This window comes from Anabrus simplex, chromosome 1 (assembly GCF_040414725.1).
Source record: "Anabrus simplex isolate iqAnaSimp1 chromosome 1, ASM4041472v1, whole genome shotgun sequence".
Lineage (NCBI taxonomy): Eukaryota > Metazoa > Arthropoda > Insecta > Orthoptera > Tettigoniidae > Anabrus > Anabrus simplex.
The window spans coordinates 1,275,906,932-1,275,930,673 of record NC_090265.1 but is presented as its reverse complement, the minus strand read 5'-3'; positions in this window follow the sequence as shown (position 1 = coordinate 1,275,930,673).

Here is a 23,742-nt window from a genome sequence, read left to right as displayed (position 1 = left end):
ATGGCAAGCATAGTTGGCGGCCGTACAAATTTTTGTGAAAAATGGAAAAGTACATATAGGTACTTTAAGGCAGAAACAGGTTACAAGAGGGATATTTCAGGAATCATTAATGAACAAGGGGAGCGTGTATGCGAGGATCTTCAAACGGTAGAAGTATTCAGTCAGCAGTATGTAAAGATTGTTAATTACAAGGATAATGTCGAGATAGGGGAGATGACATACTAAAGAAGTATTAAAATTTACCTATGACAGCAATGACATTTTACAGCTGAAATGAGCTTGTCCGTGTTTTTTCCTGAAGTTTCAGGTACTCCAAATATACGTAAACTGTTCTGATGTTGATAACTTTCCAACTCATCCGCCCTATCGACTAACTGCCGTTGAAGATCAGTTATTGTCTCGTCACGTTTGGCGAGTTCATATTTTAATTCTGTTATTACATCAGTATTAAAATCAATACTTTCTTTTTCTGTATGACCTTATCGGCTACTCTGTCTACAAGTTCGTCGAGGAGTGAACTGTTCTTAATGAGGTTATCCACCGTTAGTGACACCGTAGTTATCTATAACCTCCCTGCTTATGCTGGTTCGCAACGTGTCCGATGGGGTGCACTGATCATCGCAGGTCGAGATGTTGGCAGTGCTGTTCTGTGAATTTAGAGGACGGTCGATGTCTTCACTTGTTCCCGCGTAGTTTCAGCAGTTGCCACATGAGAGCGTGGGGTGTCACTGTATATTTCCTTGCCTTTAGAGAGTGGGGTGGCACTCCTGCTCGTGGGCTGGGCGATACGGGCTTTAGCCTTCACTTGTTTACATGAGTTACCCATTGTAATTTCGAAAACCTTATACAAATTACTTACGAATCACGATACTTTCTTCCAAATAAAGTACTTCTGTACATGCACAAATTAAAACACTACTGAATGCACACTTGATATACACCTAACAGCGTCACCTTCACAATGATTAATACTAGAGGCTCGCACTCGCGTCTATACCACCATGGGGAGAGGGATTGCAGGATTGAAACTACTTCACACAAGTATAGGATGTTTGTAAGGTACCTTCTCAGTGGACGAACGCAGTAATTGCACCTGTCTACAAGAAAGGGAACAGGAAGTACTGCAACAACTATTGAGGTATTTCATTGATCGGTATACCAGGGAAGGTGCATTTGCGAAGAAGAACACACAGGGACTGTCAGGATCGGATTTTCAGTATGTGCCAGGTAACTGAAACATGCTCCGAGAGGAATCGACAGTTATGTTTTTGTTTCGTAAATCTAGATTTATTCTTATTTATATATTTATTTAAGCTCAAGGACACTGCCCTTGAGGCGGTAGAGGTGGGATCCCTCGCTGTGTCCAAGGGAAAAGCCGACCCTGGAGGGTAAACAGATGATGATGATGATGATGAAATCTAGATTTATTCTTATTTATATATTTATTTATCGTATGGTTTTTAGTGCCAGGAATGTCAGCGATATGTTCGGCTCGCCTGGTCCAGGTCTTTCTATGAACGACCTGAGCATCTGAATATTAGATGAAGATGATGACGACGATAATGAGAAAGGGAGAGGATAAAACCCGGTGTCGGCATGTATACTACTCCTGGTGAACAACACCAAGGTGTCAACTGAAAACTTTACATCCCCATCCTACGGAAGAATCACCATCAAAATCGTCATACACCCCCACTATGTGTAGACACTGAAGACTTTTGGCAAATAATCCAGAGAATAAAATTTTTATACCACCACGCTTCTCATCCCAACACTGACATAGTACCGGGACAAAAGGTATTAGATATAATGGGGGATTAGGGAAGTGAGGGTAGATTAGTAACAGCAATCAACGGCTATCATTTTGACGATTGGACTGCAGTGAGAAATGTCGGTTGGAGAGTTCTTGGTTCAAGGTACTTACCAGGGTTGGGCAAGGCTCTAACCTTTTACAATTTTGTTGTTCATTATGGACCATCTACTGAAAGTTGCGATGTTGCAGGGAGGGATTCAGCTAGATGAGAAGTAACAAGCTGTTTAGCCAATGCCGACGATTTGGTCTTGATGGCAGAGTGTATTGAAAGCCTGCAATCTAATCTCTTGAAAGTTGAAAAAAGATGCAATGAATATTATGTGGAAATTAGCCTTTCTAAAACTAAAGTGATGTCGTTAGGAAAGAAACTGAAATGAATTGATTGTCACATTGGGAATTCACGTCTGGAAATAGTAGATCATTTAAAGCATTTAGGATGTGAGTTCTCCCAGGATGGTACTATACTAAGTGAGATTGAATCAAGGTGCACCAAAGGTAATTGAGTGAGCTCAATGTTGCAATGAACAGGATTTTTGTAGGAAAGAAGTTATCTTCCAGACGAAGCTATCTTTACACAAATCAGAGCTAATTTTCCGTACGGAACTTAAAGTTGGGTGGACTCAAGATATCTTATACATAAGTTACAAGTAACAGACATGAAAGTGGCGAGAATGATCTCTGGTACAAACAGGTGGGAACAATCGTAGGAGGTAGGCCTAGTCGGAATGAGGAGTTAAAAGCAAAATTAAGAATGAACTCGATTAATGGTACATTACGCATTGACAGGCTTCGGTGGTGGGGTCATGCTACGCTAATGGAGGCTGACAGATTACCTAGAGAGTAATGGATTCAATCATGGATAGTAAGAGAAGTAGAGGGAGACCAAGACGACGTTTGTTGGACTGGGTTCTAGTGATCTAAGGATTAGAGGTGTGGAGCTAAACAAGGTTACTGACCTGGTTACAAATAGGAGGTGGTTAACAAATGCACAGAGGCATGCAGATTGAACGCTAGAAGGAATATAAATCTATAATGAAGATAAATATATGCATCCATGCGTGTATATATGTATGCTGAAGTAAAATTGATGAAACACCGAGCAGTTACAGATGTACAGATGGCAAAGCAAATGGAAATAATATTATCAAATTCCTATCACTTAGTGCGGAGTGTTTAAACTATCATTAGCAATGCACCGTATAGCTCAGTGAGAGGCACGTGCTGTATTCAACCGACTAATTTGATCGCGCAGGATATTCACGTATTGTTGGTCAGTAGCCTGTAGTACCCGGATTTCCGCATATCAGTACATTAATATGATATCCTGTAATATCTCTCGCACACGGCCCTGATGGTAGACTAATAAGCACTTTCCGCAACTAGAAATGTTATAGCTGAACTAGGGAAATGTTTCAAATTCTGTAATTTCCGGACACATTGAGCTGTCATCGCTAGTTCCCAAACTTGTCTCTTTGTTAGCGGAAGTGAGGTACATCGAGTATCACAAAAACGTAACACTGTGCATACTAGGAGCCATCTCTTATAAAGTAACTTTTTGCTAACCGAATCTTCTTATGCCACTTTTACCACACCCTGGTCGGTTTCTGGTGCGATCTGTGTAACCCATGTTGATTTGGATCTGTCTTATAATCAGATGCCCTTCCTGACGGAAACCACATTGTGCGGAGGTTTTTTTTATTATTACGTGTTTCTGTGGTAGTTGGAGGTATGGTCTGTTGTATGTGTATGAATATGCGACTTTTGGGAAACACACAAACCCCCAGTCCCAGAATCATAACAGTTAAACAGATGGGATTAAAATCCCAGTTCTGGCTGCAAATCGAACACGCGACCTTCCGAACTGAAGGCCTAGACACTGACAATTCAGACTAAGCTGGACTTTTGTGATAACCTAATGCAACCGAGATATAGAATATCGTATAATCTTAGGAAGTGAAACTGTGGCTTATCTGCAGGCAGATGTATTCGTAAATGGATTAGACTAGAATTAAGGACAAAATTGTAACAAGCCAACCGAACTCGAGGTACCTTTCTCACTATTTCCGTTAGGTCACACTACCTCAGTTTCAATCAGGCGTCCAATCGGGGAAATCCAAATTCTGTGCACGTTTTTCTATAATGCAGAAAGTCCGGCTCCATGGCTACATGGTTAGCTGGCCTTTGGTCACAAGAGTCCCGGGTTCGATTCCCGGCAGGGTCAGGAAATTTAACCTTAATTGGTTAATTTCTCTGGCACGCGTCACCTACGAGAGTCAAATCAAAAAGACCTGCACCTGGCGAGCCGAATATGTCTTCGGACACTCCCGGCATTAAAAGCCATACGCCATTTCATAATACAGAAAGAATTTAGCCAGAGTACGTTGTGGCCAAGTGACGTTATCATTGGCTTCCTGACAAGGTGGCAAAGATTTCACTCGCGACCAATACTTGAGAAACTTTTGTAATAGAAAGTCACGTCCGTGTGTTTGTATACCACTTACATCTGGAGGTCCCGCGGCTATCATCATCATCATCATCATCATCATGTCAAGAACAACTTAACCGAGCTCATTAGCTGCAGTCGCTTAAATGCGGCTAGTATCCAGTATTCGGGAGATAGTAGGTTCGAGCCCTACTGCCGGCAGCCCTGAGGATGGTTTTCCGTGGTTTCCCATTTTCACACAAGGCAAATGCTGGGGCTGTACCTTAATTAAGGCCACGGCCAATTCCTTCCCACTCCTAGCCCTTCCCTGTCCTATCGTCGCCATAAGACATATCTGTGTCGGTGCGATGTAAAGCAACTAGCAAAAAAAAAAAAAAAAAAACCTAGTAATAAAAGAACAACTTAACACGGTAAACGTAGGCCTCTTTCAGTCGATTGTTGACGAGCAATGCCAGGTTTAGTTATTAGCTAAAATGGAGGGATATTTCGTATTTCGGATTAAGTTCGGATTAAAAATGTTGTTAAGGATAATGCAGTACTTCGTCAGCGTGTAAAACAAGGTTTCCATCGAATAAGTGCAATACCTGGAGTATTTGGACGTGTCCGACAATCTTGAGGTGGCGTATTCAGGTGCATGGTGGAGATTCTGAGCACTGCTTGTACTAGAACTCAGTGTCCGAACTGGTACACCAACATGGCGACAGCTACTTGACATGGGATGTGCCGAGTACGGCTATCACCCATACTTCCCGTACAAGATATAAAAGGCTGTAACTCGTATACGGTCGACGGTACGGTGTAAAGACATAAGGAATTTTTGTGTTGTTTGGGGAGTAATAACATACAATGACTTCCAAAAATTATATTAATACCGTGGATAAATATTGAAGTATAGTTATATGAATGGTCCCCATTATATTCTCGTAAAATATCTATACTGTAATACAATTATGGATCGACCCGGAATCGCAGTTAGTGATAGAATAACAAACTTCCAGATATAGCTCGAAAAAATTGGTGGTAGGACCTCACCATTATAACGGCCGAAGGGTTTTGAGGTTTCGTATACTTATTACAAATTTCAAAAACTTGGGTTCACTTTTCTTGTCGTTTATCAAAGTCATACTTGATGTACATGCACCTCCATTTACTTCAAACTAGTTACTTACGGTAAATTGTTTTGTCTGTTTCAATTCCTCATAGTAACGCTTATTATCCTCTTTTCCTTTCATTTCTTCCTTCATAATTCGCTTTTCTCGTTTCAACTCTTTTTTTGCATGTTCTTGCCAATTCTTAATAAAATCTTCCTTTTCCAGTATTAAATTTGTTAGTCTGTACAACTGACCACGATGCAACATCTAACCTACAACTGAACACGCGAGTAAATACAGCGCCATCTTATAGCAGAGTATGCTTGTGACGTCACATATTTGGCACACATTTTGCCTCACTTTGAATCGCTGTTTCATGAAAGCTACGTTTCAGGTTTTCAATTTTTTTTTTACAGCAGTATCCTCCTCTTTTATCAGTTAATTAAGACATTAAAAATAATTGTAAGTTAATACTCTGGGCAATATACGCGTTCTATCCAATCACTAAAAGCACCTTAAATTTCTTCTTTCCATACATCCGTTGTCGAGAAAAGTCAGTCTACGTAAGAAATGGGATAACATTAACTAAGGGTGTTAAGTTATATATAATTACTAGTGGACCCGTGCGCTGCTCCACAGCATTCCTTATAAATAGGTCAGATAACTCATCTTGATATGTCTGTCGTACTCATATTGTTTTTCCTACCCATTTCAATCATTTTATGAACATTTAATACCGATAATATAGTTTATGGATTTTCCAATATTAAAAAATGTGTTTATTTTTAAAGAAGATTTCAAATACCAATTTTAACGTCTGTAACATCTTCAGTTGTACGATCCCGCCCGTATGTGTGTCTAACCCTACAGTTTTCTTTCCCAATCAATACATCATAATATGTTTACCATACCCATTGGGAACGAACTTTGACTTAAACGGCGTTCAGAGTGTCACAGTTCATCTCAGCTACCCCAAAGACTATGAATTCTTCACTAATATCGTCATTTTCGGATTTTTAAGTTTATCCCCCTTCCTTTAGGGGTGCTAGAGGTTTCCTGACCCTACAGTAATTTTTCCAGATTAAATCACAAAATAAGTTTTAAGGAACACATCATAATCTTCACATACTGTTGGGTAGTCAACCCGTTGATCGGACTTATCTTGCGGTTTGCTTATCATACCCTATTTGATTTTTCACTCCTTAGAGCCGAACTACCAATCAGATTTCGTTCATACCACTTCATAATCCCTCTCAGATGTAATAAGAATAAATTGTTAAAATATCAGCGAATTCGGTCTAGTAGTTTTTGAGTCTATTAGCTTCAAACATACCAACATCCAATTTTATATATCGACGGCTTACTTCTAAAACCTCGTATCTCGCAATGCTTTTTCTACCCATTATTTTCCTTAAGTCTGGTCACGCCTCCCAGCCACATATTGATATGCAACCCATCAGAACAATTTTCGTTGTGTTCATTTTCCTATGTTCTCTTTTGTTGCCTTTGTTTTGTTTGTTAATAAGGTCTGTAATCCCATCACACATGTATAATATTAGGAATTAAAGCACGAACCTTAAATATGTTATACTGTAGGAGTGCGTAAATACGTGATGAAAACAACATCCTTACTATACAGTATGATAAGGTCCATTTTCCTTTACACTCCAGCATAGGAAATTGTTCACTATGAAAATTCTTCTGATGGACTGCAACTCCATATGTGGCCGGGAGGCGTGGCCAGCCTTAAGGAAAGTAATGCGGAGGAAGTGCACCGGGACATACGAGGTTTTTTTGAAGTGAGACGACGATATATAGACTAGCAAGATACCCGTGCTTCACTATAGTTTTAAACTGAAAGTTATTAATCGAAGTTTTACATTTTGGCGAGTCCACTGTCAGCTGAGCCTATAAACGCCCTCAGTTTGCACGTCAAACTGTTTTGGGGGAATGATAATTTATTTTCTGATCTAACACTCATTTGAACCTCATAGGGAAGAATTTGATCTCTTGAAGCAACCAGTGAAATTTTGATTTTGCACGTCGAACAGAAATGAAGGAATGAATAAATTTTAAGGGGTGAACTTCTTTAAATATGTATTAATATCTAGGATATAGAAGACCACCCTTCATAGAAAAAATTGGGTTCGTGCCAGAAACTGCTTCGGAATAATGGATATTGTGTTTCTGAGTGTCAACTACCAAATGAACCCCTTAGGGGAGAAATATTTTGTAGTGTACGATATTTTACACCTAGGACATGAAAGGAGACCCCCTCTCTTAAAATTACAACTTTTTAGTTCGAACGGTTTTGGAGGAATGAATAATTTCCTTTATGCACATAATATCATTTAACACTTTAGCGATTGAACGTTAAAAAATTCCTATTTCACACAAAGGATTTAAAATACACTGACTGACAGAGCAAATGCAACACCAAGAAGGAGTGGTCAGAACTTTATGCCAATTGCAGGGTAGACTGACGTCACTGAGATATGCTCATGATGTGAAATGCGCCGCTGTGCTGCGCACGTAGCGAACGATAAATGGGACACGGCGTTGGCGAATGGCCCACTTCGTACCGTGATTTCTCAGCCGACAGTCATTGTAGAACGTGTTGTCGTGTGCCACAGGACACGTGTATAGCGAAGAATGCCAGGCCGCCGTCAACGGAGGCATTTCCAGCAGACAGACGACTTTACGAGGGGTATTGTGATCGGGCTGAGAAGGGCAGGTTGGTCGCTTCGTCAAATCGCAGCCGATACCCATAGGAATGTGTCCACGGTGCAGCGCCTGTGGCGAAGATGGTTGGCGCAGGGACATGTGGCACGTGCGAGGGGTCCAGGCGCAGCCCGAGTGACGTCAGCACGCGAGGATCGGCGCATCCGCCGCCAAGCGGTGGCAGCCCCGCACGCCACGTCAACCGCCATTCTTCAGCATGTGCAAGACATCCTGGCTGTTCCAACATCGACCAGAACAATTTCCCGTCGATTGGTTGAAGGAGGCCTGCACTCCCAGCGTCCGCTCAGAAGACTACCATTGACTCCACAGCATAGACGTGCACGCCTGGCATGGTGCCGGGCTAGAGCGACTTGGATGAGGGAATGGCGGAACGTCGTGTTCTCCGATGAGTCACGCTTCTGTTCTGTCAGTGATAGTCACCGCAGACGAGTGTGGTGTCGGCGTGGAGAAAGGTCAAATCCGGCAGTAACTGTGGAGCGCCCTACCGCGAGACAACGCGGCATCATGGTTTGGGGCGCTATTGCGTATGATTCCACGTCACCTCTAGTGCGTATTCAAGGCACGTTAAATGCCCACCGCTACGTGCAGCATGTGCTGCGGCCGGTGGCACTCCCGTACCTTCAGGGGATGCCCAATGCTCTGTTTCAGCAGGATAATGCCCGCCCACACACTGCTCGCATCTCCCAACAGGCTCTACGAGGTGTACAGATGCTTCCGTGGCCAGCGTACTCTCCGGATCTCTCACCAATCGAACACGTGTGGGATCTCATTGGACGCCGTTTGCAAACTCTGCCCCAGCCTCGTACGGACGACCAACTGTGGCAAATGGTTGACAGAGAATGGAGAACCATCCCTCAGGACACCATCCGCACTCTTATTGACTCTGTACCTCGACGTGTTTCTGCGTGCATCGCCGCTCGCGGTGGTCCTACATCCTACTGAGTCGATGCCGTGCGCATTGTGTAACCTGCATATCGGTTTGAAATAAACATCAATTATTCGTCCGTGCCGTCTCTGTATGTTCTCCAACTTTCATCCCTTTCGAACCACTCCTTCTTGGTGTTGCATTTGCTCTGTCAGTCAGTGTATATACCGCTATTTGGAATTTTGTCTTCGTAACTTACGTTAAACCGTTTCAAAGAAGGAATGAAATTATTTGTTTTCGGATCTTAACCCCCATTTAACTCCCTGAGCAGTTAAATTTGGTTCAAACCTTCTGTGATTTAATACATTGGATATCATTTGAAATTTAAGCTTCATAATTCAAACGGTTCCACATAACTGCATGTTTTTGTCATAATTCCTAACCACCCCCAGTCAGTATCGTTTTAAGTCCACTTCTTATTTTTATCCTCATAAAAAGGAATTCAACTCCTTTCACACCCCATTAAATTGAATACAACCACCCTTCCCCCACAACAAAATACGCCTGTACAGTATTTATTTTTAAAGCATATTCCAATTACCATTTTTCTAGAACGTAACATTCTTCATTTTCGAGATATAAGTATCCTCAAACTAAGAATTCAACCCGTTTTTCAATTCATTTAATCGCCCCCCCCCCCTCAGTTGGATTTCCCCTAAACAAAACAATACGTGTTTCTATATTTTTTAAAGGAGATTTCAAATACAAATTTCATATCTGTAACAACTTCAGCTTTAAAATACAAGTTTCCTCATGAAAGGAATTCAACGCCATTTTCAGTACTTTTTACAACCCTAAGTGTTTTTCCGAAAAAATACCTGATAATTTTTAAAAGAGATTAAAAATACCAAATTCCACGTCTGTAATATGTTAATTTATTGAGATATATTGCAGATATTTGTGCTCATCTTAACAATTGACACCCTTTAACACTTTCACTTATGTGGATTTTCAGGAAACAAATAATGCATGTTCCTTTACATTTACAGGAAATTAACAATACCAATTTTTACGTGTGTAATATCTTCAGTATTTAATATATTAGAATCCCCATGAAAAGAATTCAACACTTTCTTCACTTCTTTTCGTCCACCCAACTCCCTAAAGTGGATTTTCTGAAAACAAAAAGATAAGTGTTTCTTCATTTTTAAGGAAGATTCCAAACAAAAATTTTCATGTCTGCAACATCTTAAGTTTTTTGAGATATAAGTATTGTCATAAGAAGAATTCAACCCGATTTTCAGTCATTTTTACAACCCCCTTAAGTGGATTTTCCAAAAAGTAGACGTTTCTTCACTTTTGAACGATATTCCGAATACCAATTTCCACGTCTGTACAGTTTTGAAGATATCAGTATCCTAATAAAAATAATTAAACCCCGTTTTTCAGAAATTTTTCCTCTTTAGTGTTTTTTCCGAAAAAAATACGTGTTACTTTAGTTTTTAAGAGATTAAAAATATCCATTTTTACGTCTGTAATTCAGTTTGTAATATATACTGTAGATACGCTCATTTTAAACATTCACACACCTTAACACTTCCCCTGAAGTGGATTTTGAGAAAACGAATTATTCGTGTTCCTTTACATTTACATGAGATTCCAAAAACCAGTTTTCACGTCTGTAACGTGTTACATTTTTGAGATGTACTGCGCATATACTCGTTTTAAAAATTCACCCCGTTTGTCACTCCTGTTCACCCCGTCTTATGTAGACTTTACAAAAACAAACATAAAAGTGTTTCTTTATTTTTTAAGTAGAAAGCAAATACCAATTTTAATGACTGAAACATCTTCAGATTTTGAGATATAAGTATCATCACAAAAGGTATCCAACCCCTATTCGACATTCCCCTCCCCCCTCCACCTGTTTAGAGGATTTTCAGAAAACAAAAGAATACGGGTTTCCTTATGTTTGAAGGAGATTCCAAATACAAAATTTCACGCATTTCAATTGTTAAGTTGTCGATATATGTACACTCATTTTAAAATTCACCCCCTTTCGACGCCTTAGCAGCGTAGTATCCAAAAGTACTCCCTTAGTGAGCACCTATATTGTATTATAAATATATACTCAAAATTTATTTTCCATATTGTGACCGTGAGGCCACAAATGAGTGAACAGGTGTTGGTGCGGCTTGTGTTCGCTTGTCGGCGAGATGGGGTGCGCGCGACCTTGGACAAGGGCGAGAACGAGTTTTTTTGTGCGGAGAGCGGCCGGCTGGCTAACGGAATAAAAAAAAAATGAAGGTTGCGAGTGAAAGAAGGAGGCCAGCGCGTGTCGCCTGTAATTGCGAGGAACGATATGAATGAAATATTCGTAATATCTTCGGTGGCGACGTGCATAATTACGGAAGGCTCAAGGGTTAAAGTAAAATAAACTGGATAAAAGAATAGCACATTTGGAGGATATAAATTAAAAACTGAAATTTTGAAATAATTTGCACGACCTTGTGGCTAAAATGGTGATGAAGTTGTAGATTCGTACAGTAGAAGAATTTAGTTCCTAAATTGACTTTACTTCCGTGCATGTGCACCAGACATGATATTTAAGTCATGTGATACGAATACTCATTCTCACACACTGGCGTGTTCCTGGACTATCACCTTCAGTCGCTCAGCGTGGAACGTCGTGAATACTGGCTTCACTCCTGTGCTCTACACGTCTGAAAATCGGATACAATTTAGAACAGTGCTGTGATCAGACGTCGAATGTGCAGATATTAATCCCTTAAGTACGTGTCATTTCCAAAATACAGTTACGTGTGTGTTTGGAGCCTACTCTAAAGCATTTTGTGTAAGTTTCAGCTTTCTTACGAGTGGACGCGGAAGACGTGGACGTGAATATTTCCAGAAGAGGATGGAACTTCGCATCATGGATTACCAGTGCTTCACCATGAAGTTCTAAACCTTTGACCATCGTTGGCGGCGTCGGGATGCAGATTCTTCCTTCCTGGCATGGCTGATTGAGAACCTAGACTTCCAGACATGAAGATTTCTCTATAAGTTAAGTCGATTACGTCTCATTTATATCTGTTCTATGTAGTTTTGTTCTATTCTTTCTTTCTTCTTAGTAAGCTATTTTGACACATTTTATGGTTGTTATTTGCTCGAATACGTCGTAAAACTAACACATGTGATTACTTAATGACCATGTGGCCATGAATTTGACAGTGAGGGTTCTGATAGAGTTATCCATGTGTTATCGACACCATCTTTGCTTATTGAGTAAATTTCGTCACGAATATGAATTAATTTATGTCTGATGGATTTAATGGTAGGATATTTCGTCCACATTTTCTATATTTTCCTTGTAATGGAACTTCTACTTGTACCTCGTGTCTGAGACAACGTGTCATCGGGATATTGAGTCCGAATTCTACGTACGAATTTAATGTGAACATGTGCATTGGGAGCATGTGATAATTAGTTGGAGTAATTAATCATCGAGACACTTTTAAGTGGATATTATGTATTTGTAGGACGTTGGTAGGTCCTGATATTTCATGACTACACATATTTGAGATTAAGATGCGACAAGTTAGGGTCGTCATTGTGGTACACTGTACGGGTAGAGTATATGGAATAATTGTGCATGACACAAATCTTCGTGAAACTGAGCTTTTCACATGTTAATGGATTATTCGCGATAAATGCAGTGTAGTCTAATGTTAGTGTCTTCAGATGAAGAAAATGAAAGTCCATGTTAATCGATGTACTTTTTAATTCGTGGGAATATCCCAAATTTTCTCAAGTAATCCAGTCATTTCAAGCTCAAGATACAGATGAATGTTCGAGAAGGCCTTAGGTCTAAAGAACAGGTCTTCGACGAAATATCTAAATAATATCTGATTCGTGACTATATCAGCTCATTCGTTGATGCAATTTTTCGCTCTCATGTGATAACTCAATCTTGCTGTAACTCAATAAATTCGTTAACAGGAGAGTAATACGGTTGATCGACACTCGTCGACATTTACATAGTGTAGATATTTTCTTCTTGGTACTTACAGTCTTCTTGACAATTTCCGTAGTTAGCTGTAGAAGTAGTAATTTGTTAGTATTTAGAGGATTATTTTTTATGTGTTCTGTTCTGAAATATGTGACACTGATATTATCGATTGATAGTGGACAGGATTTCCACATGGATGGTATTCTCCCCATTTACTTACGTTTGCAAGCCCAGAAGGCGTTTTATTTTGTTTAATTATTGGTCAAATACTTAACGTTCAGTATAAATTCTCACGAAAAGAGATGTGAGACGACGTGAACAGGTATATCCGACGTCTCGGATTAACTTAGAGAAAACCAAGGCAAATTCAATATTTCATTTTATTGTTAAGATAACGACTGTAAATTTTATTTTTTGCTATGAGTGTTAACTTTTTGAATCTTGGATATTTCTTTATTATACTCGTTCTTACAATTACTGCATTTTTTCCAGATTATCGATGAAGGCTTGGCCCAGACCTCATTTTTCTGAATGAAAATTTTAATTCAACTTTAAACCAATAATTTAATAACTTTAAAGACGAGAAAAAAAATTTTTCACAATGTAAATACTCTGTTAGAATGTCAGGGAAACAACTGCCGTGTACCATCCCATTTGTTTGCACATAGGTTTGTTACATCAAGAGCCATATTAAATTCCATAACGTAACGATCATAATCATAATCACAGATTTCAGGATGGCCAATACTGCATTTAATTAAATAAAGGTGTCACATTTGTTCTATACTTGGAACGTGCTTATTTGATGAACCCTATGATAATCCTGCCACATTCATTTATTTTATAAGCCTACAGCCACCGAACTGAGCACCCCTGGGGTGTCTCGTGTTCGCAGACTGACTAGGACGGGCACAATATGTCCAGTAGTTTTGTCTCTGCTATGATGAGTCAGTCAGTCAATCAGTCAAGACGTGTTATTTTATGAATATAGATATTAACCACCTGCAGTACAAGCCTTTTTTTCTGATTCATCTGTCATTTTAGTAGATTTAGCGAGTAATTCAGCTTTTTCCGCATCGCTCAGGGGGAATGCAATTAAACGACGTGACTATTAACTGCCCCTAGGAGCAATAATATGGGACGTGGAACGATGAGTGGCAACTCCCGTAACCATCAACAAAGGTCGTAAAACAAGACGTTTGTGCAAATACTGTGGTAGTGCCTACGCCCTACGGACTTCAAGACTAAATGATAGTACAAAATCATAGAGTAGTTGCCAGTTTTAGGTCGAGTTCATTAACTGGCTACATATTAGTGATTTGAATTAATTGTTTTACGCGTACAAGAACATTAGAGGGGAAGAAGTGGAAAGGTAAAGCACCCTGCACAAAATGACCACACAAAAAGCTTTAAGTTTTTGAATGTAATTCATATATAATTATTTCCTCTTCACTTTTCAAATAACAACTAAAATAATAATTAACGACCGAAATAAACATTTAGAAAGGGATATAACAAATATTGTTTGACAATTGAAGCATTAGCGCTTCATAAATAGTCGAGGAGAATAAGCTTTCAAATCACAAGACTTTTTGTCCTTTAACACGGTAAGACAAATCTTTCGTATATTTCACAAGCAAGAATCGTGAGCTACCAATAATTAAGTTTACACCCCAATGTAAAATATAATATATTCCCAGAGAGAAACGGTGAACCTTAAAAGCTTCCAAGCTTTTACACCGCTTGACGCTCTCTGCAACAGAAGAACATTTGGATCAGAAGGATTCAGATAAAACAGGAGCAGAAGCTCATACCACAAGGCCAAGAATAATTTAAATATAATTTTCTATAGAAAAGGCCAAAAACAAATACAAGGGTATGCTGAATCCAATCAAGCTGTCCCATGACACGGCAACATTAAAACCTAATGGGGCCGAAGGCTCAGGTTCGCGTGGTAATAGACATACGTTGTGGCTAAGACCAGGAGAGTTAATGACCGAAAAGGAGGAAGGAACAAATTGAATTTTGAAAAGCTTAGCCACAATAACACAAAATGAACAAGGGAGCGAGGGTACACATTCGTGCTTTCTTATGACATGACACACACTCGCGTTGGTAAGAAAAGCTATACAACTACATATTAAAAGACGAATTTAAATTAATAAAACCCAACCTTAAAACAAAGTATCCGTGGATCATCCCTAACCGTTATATGCTGCAGGAGAACGCTGGTAACTTCCGCCGCCACACGCAAGTAAGTTCACATGTTAGGATACGTTTCTTCAGCCGTCTACCTTGGATATTTTCTTAGCATGCCTGCTGCCTTGTGTGAAGCAGACCCTCACAGGCTGATACACTGATCAAGATAAGGTCCAAATGTTGTCTTAAGGACGATCTGTGCTATAATTAGTTGTCTTAAATTTGAGATTAGAGTTGAGGCAAACTAAAAACAGAAGAAGTAATTCAGAAAGTGCCAACCCCCAACTATTGCATTACTCCACTATAGAGAGTTCATTCCAAGTCCTTAATTGATACCCCCAAAAAAGGCAGTTACATCTATTGACACTCTTCAAAATTATGTGGTTTTCTGAAAGTTCATCATGTATCCACTATACTTCACCACACTCACGCGTTTGAGGTTTTACATACCACCAGGCAGAGGCCTCACAATTGTTACAAAGGGTAAAAAATAAGTAAAAAGCTTACTTTACATTTGTTTAGATGTACGTGTCTGACTAATTTTATCAGCCATTTTCAGGAGGATAATTTATAATTACTTAGTAAAGAAGAACGTAACAATCGCCATATACTGTACGTCAAGCAATTGGATTTTATTCAATTTAGCAGATGACATATACATATACTTACTTACATCCTTTTCATGGATTAGTCTAATAACCTGTTCCGACCTCAGTTTTCATTCCATATCTTCATACGACGACCAATATCTCTTCTTTCAGTAGGATGGTATTCCAGAGTAAGCTTTGGGATTCTGTTGTTATCCAACCTCAGAACCTCGCTTTTCCAATCTATCCTGTTTGGAATATTCTTCCGTTGACTGATAATATATATTTAATTGCTGTCTTAACTATTCATTTGCTGATATGAAGTCTGCTTTCCGTTTTCATATGTAAGGATCTTTTGACAACAGTCGTATAATTCTCTTAACATCATATCGCTTCATCACTTTTCGCTCAGTTTTGATACCCATTAAGGATATGCAAAAAGTGATTTAATAGGTGTCTGTAAATATATTTCCAGCAAATTTTTTTATAAGGTCTGAGATGTTTATACGTGATTGTAAATATTTCAACACACTGAAATCAGTGCCGGAATCCAGTTTTCTTACAGTATAGATACAAAATTAATGTCATCAAAGTTAGACTTTACCTAATACAGTGCACCGTAAAATGGAATAAAAACGTTATAAAACTCAAGAAAAACTGCCTACAAATATATACAAAGATGAGCTCTTTTTCTTTGCTTGAAAGGAGGGTTGTGATTACTGACGTTTATAGCCGTGTTGCTTAGTTTCCCTCTTCAAGCATCAGCAGTCTTTTAATTCACGTCGTTTTTTTTATTTTCGATTACGTCTCTGAAATCACACCATGTATGACGTTCAGGATCATTCACAGTGCCCAAAAATGAAGGAACGGAGCCTAATATGCGGTCCATACCCTATCTTGGCTTCTGACAAGAGTGGAAATTTGGTTTAAGTACTCAAAGAACATACCACTTTTGTCCAATGCTTTTACAAATTGTTTGATGATCCCCAATGTGATATACACTGACTGACAGAGCAAATGCAACACCAAGGAGGAGTGGTTAGAAAGGGATGAAAGTTGGGGAAAAAACAGAGACGGCACGGACGAATAATTGATGTTTATTTCAAACCGATATGCAGGTTACACAATGCGCACTGCATCGACTCAGTAGGATGTAGGACCACAGCGAGCGGCGATGCACGCAGAAACACGTCGAGGTACAGAGTCAATAAGAGTGCGGATGGTGTCCTGAGGGATGGTTCTCCATTCTCTGTCAACCATTTGCCACAGTTGGTCGTCCGTACGAGGCTGGGGCAGAGTTTGCAAACTTCGTCCAATGAGATCCCACACGTGTTCGATTGGTGAGAGATCCGGAGAGTACGCTGGCCACGGAAGCATCTGTACACCTCGTAGAGCCTGTTGGGAGATGCGAGCAGTGTGTGGGCGGGCATTATCCTGCTGAAACCGAGCATTGGGCAGCCCCTGAAGGTACGGGAGTGCCACCGGCCGCAGCACATGCTGCACGTAGCGGTGGGCATTTAACGTGCCTTGAATACGCACTAGAGGTGACGTGCAATCATACGCAATAGCGCCCCAAACCATGATGCCGCGTTGTCTAGCGGTAGGGCGCTCCACAGTTACTGCCGGATTTGACCTTTCTCCACGCCGACGCCACACTCGTCTGCGGTGACTATCACTGACAGAACAGAAGCGTGACTCATCGGAGAACACGACGTTCCGCCATTCCCTCATCCAAGTCGCTCTAGCCCGGCACCATGCCAGGCGTGCACGTCTATGCTGTGGAGTCAATGGTAGTGTTCTGAGCGGACGCCGGGAGTGCAGGCCTCCTTCAACCAATCGACGGGAAATTGTTCTGGTCGATACTGGAACAGCCAGGGTGTCTTGCACATGCTGAAGAATGGCGGTTGACGTGGCGTGCGGGGCTGCCACCGCTTGGCGGCGGATGCGCCGATCCTCGCGTGCTGACGTCACTCGGGCTGCGCCTGGACCCCTCGCACGTGCCACATGTCCCTGCGCCAACCATCTTCGCCACAGGCGCTGCACCGTGGACACATCCCTCTGGGTATCGGCTGCAATTTGACGAAGCGACCAACCTGCCCTTCTCAGCCCGATCACCATACCCCTCGTAAAGTCGTCTGTCTGCTGGAAATGCCTCCGTTGACGGCGGCCTGGCATTCTTAGCTATACACGTGTCCTGTGGCACACGACAACACGTTCTACAATGACTGTCAGCTGAGAAATCACGGTACGAAGTGGGCCATTCGCCAACGCCGTGTCCGATTTATCGTTCGCTACGTGCGCAGCACAGCGGCGCATTTCACATCATGAGCATACCTCAGTGACCTCAGTCTACCCTGCAATTGGCATAAAGTTCTGACCACTCCTTCTTGGTCTTGCATTTGCTCTGTCAGTCAGTGTATAAATGGGGATATAGTATATTTCTAGGAACAACCAGACTAACACAAGTTATTCCCACCAGGAGTTAAACTTCCCCTCTTGGCCACTCTTTCGTTACCTAATTTTTATCCCTATTTATACTATTCCAATGACACAAAAAAGCAAGGATATTTTGTGTAACTTGTTTGTTGGCATAGCATGTTAGTGGTTGTATGATGTTCCTGGTAGTTATTTCTTTCTAGAATCAACAGCAAATTTTCGGAACTTTCATTGAGTAAAAACAGAATATCCAACGCGAATCGAAGGAAATTCGCTGCTGTTATGAATTAACACTGCTTTCAGGCATCTGTTCAAGAATCGATAAATAAATGCCAGTCATTACTATCATAATTTTCACCTCCAAACTTAATAACTAAACCTGATATGTTACAGCTAAAACCTACCAAGTTTACCATTTTTAAACACTTACGGAATTTTTCCTCTCCGTTCCTGTACCGACTAAAGACCACTGCTTGTGCCAGGATTGTATTTTACACTGACTGACAGAGCAAATGCAACACCAAGAAGGAGTGGTCAGAACTTTATGCCAATTGCAGGGTAGACTGACGTCACTGAGGTATGCTCATGATGTGAAATGCGCCGCTGTGCTGCGCACGTAGCGAACGATAAATGGGACACGGCGTTGGCGAATGGCCCACTTCGTACCGTGATTTCTCAGCCGACAGTCATTGTAGAACGTGTTGTCGTGTGCCACAGGATACGTTGTAACGTTCCAGACGTCACAGTGTAATTATGTTAATTTTATTATGTGTAATTAATTCAGGAATTTAACGTCATGATATTTATCTCGGTATGTAATTTTATTATAATTCATGCTTAATCATTTGCTCACTATCATTTCATTACTTTGTAACTACGACTTGTAAACGAGGGCTGAATATCCTAATATTAACTTAGAGTCTTGCGACATTCGTTTAAATTTAACTTGCAGTAGATTTTCTTCTATCTTGCCACATCACCGAGGAAGAAGGAAGGACAAATTTAGACATCAAATTCTGGGATAAGCGAGCACGTGTTCAAGCGTTGTAACGAAAGCTACTGTATTTCGACCAGAATAATTCAAACTGATCACCGCCTATATTTTCAAAGGAGCGTCATGTTGCCATGGATACTGAGTGAAAGGGCTAATAGAAGAACAGTTGATATCTAGGTTGGGACCCATCAACTCTAATATCTGGAGTGGGGAGAGACGTGTCAACTGATTTGACCACGTGTAGCGACCTGTAATTAGAGCCAGAAAAGGTTATAAAAGGGCGTGTTGGAGCTCTTGTCATCATCTTCGGGATTCTTCTTGATTCTTCTATCTTGTATTTCGCTTTAGGTCTGATAACTTGTCTTATGGTTGTTGTACCATAGTGGACCAGTGTGGTAGATTATCACTTCTACCTTCATTACTTCGTTACCACGACGTGGTACTTAGGAATTTCTGAATAATGGGTGTATATCCACTCTCATCAGGAAGTACGAACAGCTCTGTATTAGACCAGTTTATACCAGTCTAAGACAATAGGTAGTATTAAACTAGATAGAAATGAAACTTCAGTGCACATTATCAGTAAAGTTGGAAGGATTATTAATTGAGTATCCTCTCCACATCACCCAAAGAGGTTTTTCTAACTATGACTTAGGGCTCATCTCCAATATATGGGATAGAGCATAACAGGGAGTGATAGTTTCAAAGCCATCATCCAATTAGTGGTTGATGCAATTTGCAAGGCAGGAATGGTACTTAGCTGCAGATAAAGATATCTCAAAGACGACCGGTGATGTCCCAGCTACAAGGATGGAAGCTTTCCAAGGACCAGCAGAACAAGACTACATGGTGAGCAAGCGAGTTAAAAATATTGCAAGTTTTCGCGAAGTAGAGTCATTCAACTTTTTGTTAAATTCATTTCCTATTTTAAATTCAGTTCTCGTTAAACCGTCGTCATTTATATTCAATATAATAAATAGTATTTTCCTAGTTTACTTTAATCAATCTGCCTTAATTAGCCTTTTGATTTCTTATTCTCCTGCTTAATGATTAGTGCACTATCACCCCACCCCTGTGATAAGAGTCCGCCCAAGCTTGATTATAAATTTTTATCTTTAAGTCATCAACTTAAAGATTGGCGCCCTTAGCTTGCATGGTTGCATTTCTCTTACAAGTATTGTTCACCAAGAGGGGAAGTCACAACGTGTATAGCTAAGAATGCCAGGCCGCCGTCAACGGAGGCATTTCCAGCAGACAGACGACTTTACGAGGGGTATGGTGATCGGGCTGAGAAGGGCAGGTTGGTCGCTTCGTCAAATCGCAGCCGATACCCATATGGATGTGTCCACGGTGCAGCGCCTGTGGCGAAGATGGTTGGCGCAGGGACATGTGGCACGTGCGAGGGGTCCAGGCGCAGCCCGAGTGACGTCAGCACGCGAGGATCGGCGCATCCGCCGCCAAGCGGTGGCAGCCCCGCACGCCACGTCAACCGCCATTCTTCAGCATGTGCAAGACACCCTGGCTGTTCCAATATCGACCAGAACAATTTCCCGTCGATTGGTTGAAGGAGGCCTGCACTCCCGGCCCCGGCGTCCGCTCAGAAGACTACCATTGACTCCACAGCATAGACGTGCACGCCTGGCATGGTGCCGGGCTAGAGCGACTTGGATGAGGGAATGGCGGAACGTCGTGTTCTCCGATGAGTCACGCTTCTGTTCTGTCAGTGATAGTCACCGCAGAAGAGTGTGGCGTCGGCGTGGATAAAGGTCAAATCCGGAAGTAACTGTGGAGCGCCCTACCGCTAGAAAACGCGGCATCATGGTTTGGGGCGCTATTGCGTATGATTCCACCTCACCTCTAGTGCGTATTCAAGGCACGTTAAATGCCCACCGCTACGTGCAGCATGTGCTGCGGCCGGTGGCACTCCCGTACCTCCAGGGGCTGCCCAGTGCTCTGTTTCAGCAGGATAATGCCCGCCCACACACTGCTCGCATCTCCCAACAGGCTCTACGAGGTGTACAGATGCTTCCGTGGCCAGCGTACTCTCCGGATTTCTCACCAATCGAACACGTGTGGGATCTCATTGGACGCCGTTTGCAAACTCTGCCCCAGCCTCGTACGGACGACCAACTGTGGCAAATGGTTGACAGAGAATGGAGAACCATCCCTCAGAACACCATCCGCACTCATATTGACTCTGTACCTCGACGTGTTTCTGCGTGCATCGCCGCTCGCGGTGGTCCTACATCCTACTGAGTCGATGCCGTGCGCATTGTGTAACCTGCATATCGGTTTGAAATAAACACCAATTATTCGTCCGTGCCGTCTCTGTTTTTTCCCCAACTTTCATCCCTTTCGAACCACTCCTTCTTGGTGTTCCATTTGCTCTGTCAGTCAGTGTATTTCAATCTCGATCACGCAGTCTCACTCTTTTCCTTGCAAAGACCTAAGTCCAGGACGAAACCGTGGATTTTCTTCTGAAGTGAGAGGGGAGATATCCTCATCCACATGAAAACGTTCCATAGACACAGATGAACTCGATTGCTCCACATCCTCTAGTTGGTTTGGTGGCGCTGAAGGGGAATATCATAGCTCTGTGGCACAGGCCTAATAGCCGATTCTAAGCCTCCATGGCATTTTATTTTTGATTTATTAACTTTTTTGTACCCAGATACATTGCACAGACAGATGTAGAAATCATCATAACGATTTTTTGGTTCACGCCATATTATGGGATTTCCAACCGGCATGGGTGTAACCACTGTCTTAATCTGTTAATACATGTATGCGGCGCCCACATTTTGTCTTTATACCCAAGCATAACTTTGAAAAGTACAACGGACACTTTCTTAATAAAGGGTGTAATATTATGTTTCTCTCTCCGCAATATGTATGAAGCACATACATAACAGAAATTGTTCGGGTTGTTCACTCATTGCCTTCTTGGTTGTGCAGAGACTGAAGCCGTATTATATTAACGTATCACTATACACAATACTACGGAACACTTAAAAACAGAGAATATTACTTTCCGACAGCAACGAGAAAAGAAAGCCGAATACATTTTTTATAATTGTTGTGTTTTTTAACTTAAATTTTCTTTTCACATATAATTTTATTTGCTACCGTGTTTTGGCACACTTCTCTTCAGTGATAACAATGCTGACAGATTCATTACTTCCTTTTACCACGTTGGTCTGACATAGTCAAATCACCCAACCCTCCGAGAATGTTAAGGACATGGTCGGCCAGATGTAAAGAACTGAAGGTGAAATGGGTGTTTTGTGTCACGAGAATATTTTTGCGTAGGTTCACGATTTTCTCTTTGTTATTGTGTACTTCACAATCAATTTTCCATATAATTCAATACAATACAACATTGAGGTACATTTTGTTTTCACCTAGGAATGCTGGGGATGTCTTAAACCGTAGTAATTAATTTTAAATAGTCAGTCATAATATTATGTATTCTACCAATTGTTATGACTGGCAATTTTTTTTTCTATTTGCTTTACGTTGCACCGACACAGATAGGTCTTATGGCGACGACGGGATCGGAAATGCCTAGGAATGGGAAAGAAACGGTCGTGTCCTTAATTAAGGTACAGCCCTAGCATTTGCCTGCTGTGAAAATGGGACACCTTGGAAAAGCATCTTCAGGGCTGCCGACAGTGGGGTTCGAACCCATTCTCTCCCGGATGCAAGCTCACAGCTGCGCGCTCCGGCAATTTGTTTTGTATGTGCTAACGTTACTTTCATATTTCCGCAAATTTGCATAAAGTACGAATATTAGGATATATTAATGATATCTTGTAAAATGGTACATGATAAAGCATTTCTGCTTCTTTCACGGAGTTCTACACATTAATATTAGCGTTGTTCACGTATTTATATGTCTGGTAAAAATTTTAGAAAAATGATTAAAGTAATTCAATATTCCTAAAATTTACATTACATCTCGAAAATCGATATATATAAAATATTTAAGTATATAAAGTCTCTACGTGTTACGGCTAAACAGTTGAAGTTTTGAAAATAAGCACATCTTTGTCATGTCTGTATCTCTGTCCGTATTTATGTATTGAATCCGTCCATATACGATCACTGGACAAATTTATAACGCATAACGTGTTCATTGTGTATTCTCCAGGTCGCCAACCAATAGCTCAGAGTGGCGGAGAACTCTTCGGTTTCCAGGAGAGCAAACAAATGATCAGGGAATACCACTCTCATATTATGGGCCAAGGCGAAGGTGTTTATTCCAGCGAGAACATTTTGTTTGGGGACTTCAGAGCCTGGGCAATGTAAAGCACTCGTTCCTTGTCTGGAAATGGCCATAAATTATGTTATAACTGGCGAATAAATAGTAATAAAATGCCAGGACGGGTAAATGTTACTTCCTGAAGATTTATCAGACCATAACATGTGCTAATTCACTGCATTCTAATTTACAAGAATTTCATTGAAGCCGTTTGGCAGATCTAGGTCAAGCAGAACAAAGCAGTTTCAATATTGGCTTCTAGCAATAAAAGCCATGCATTCCCCAGACCAACCATCGTGTTT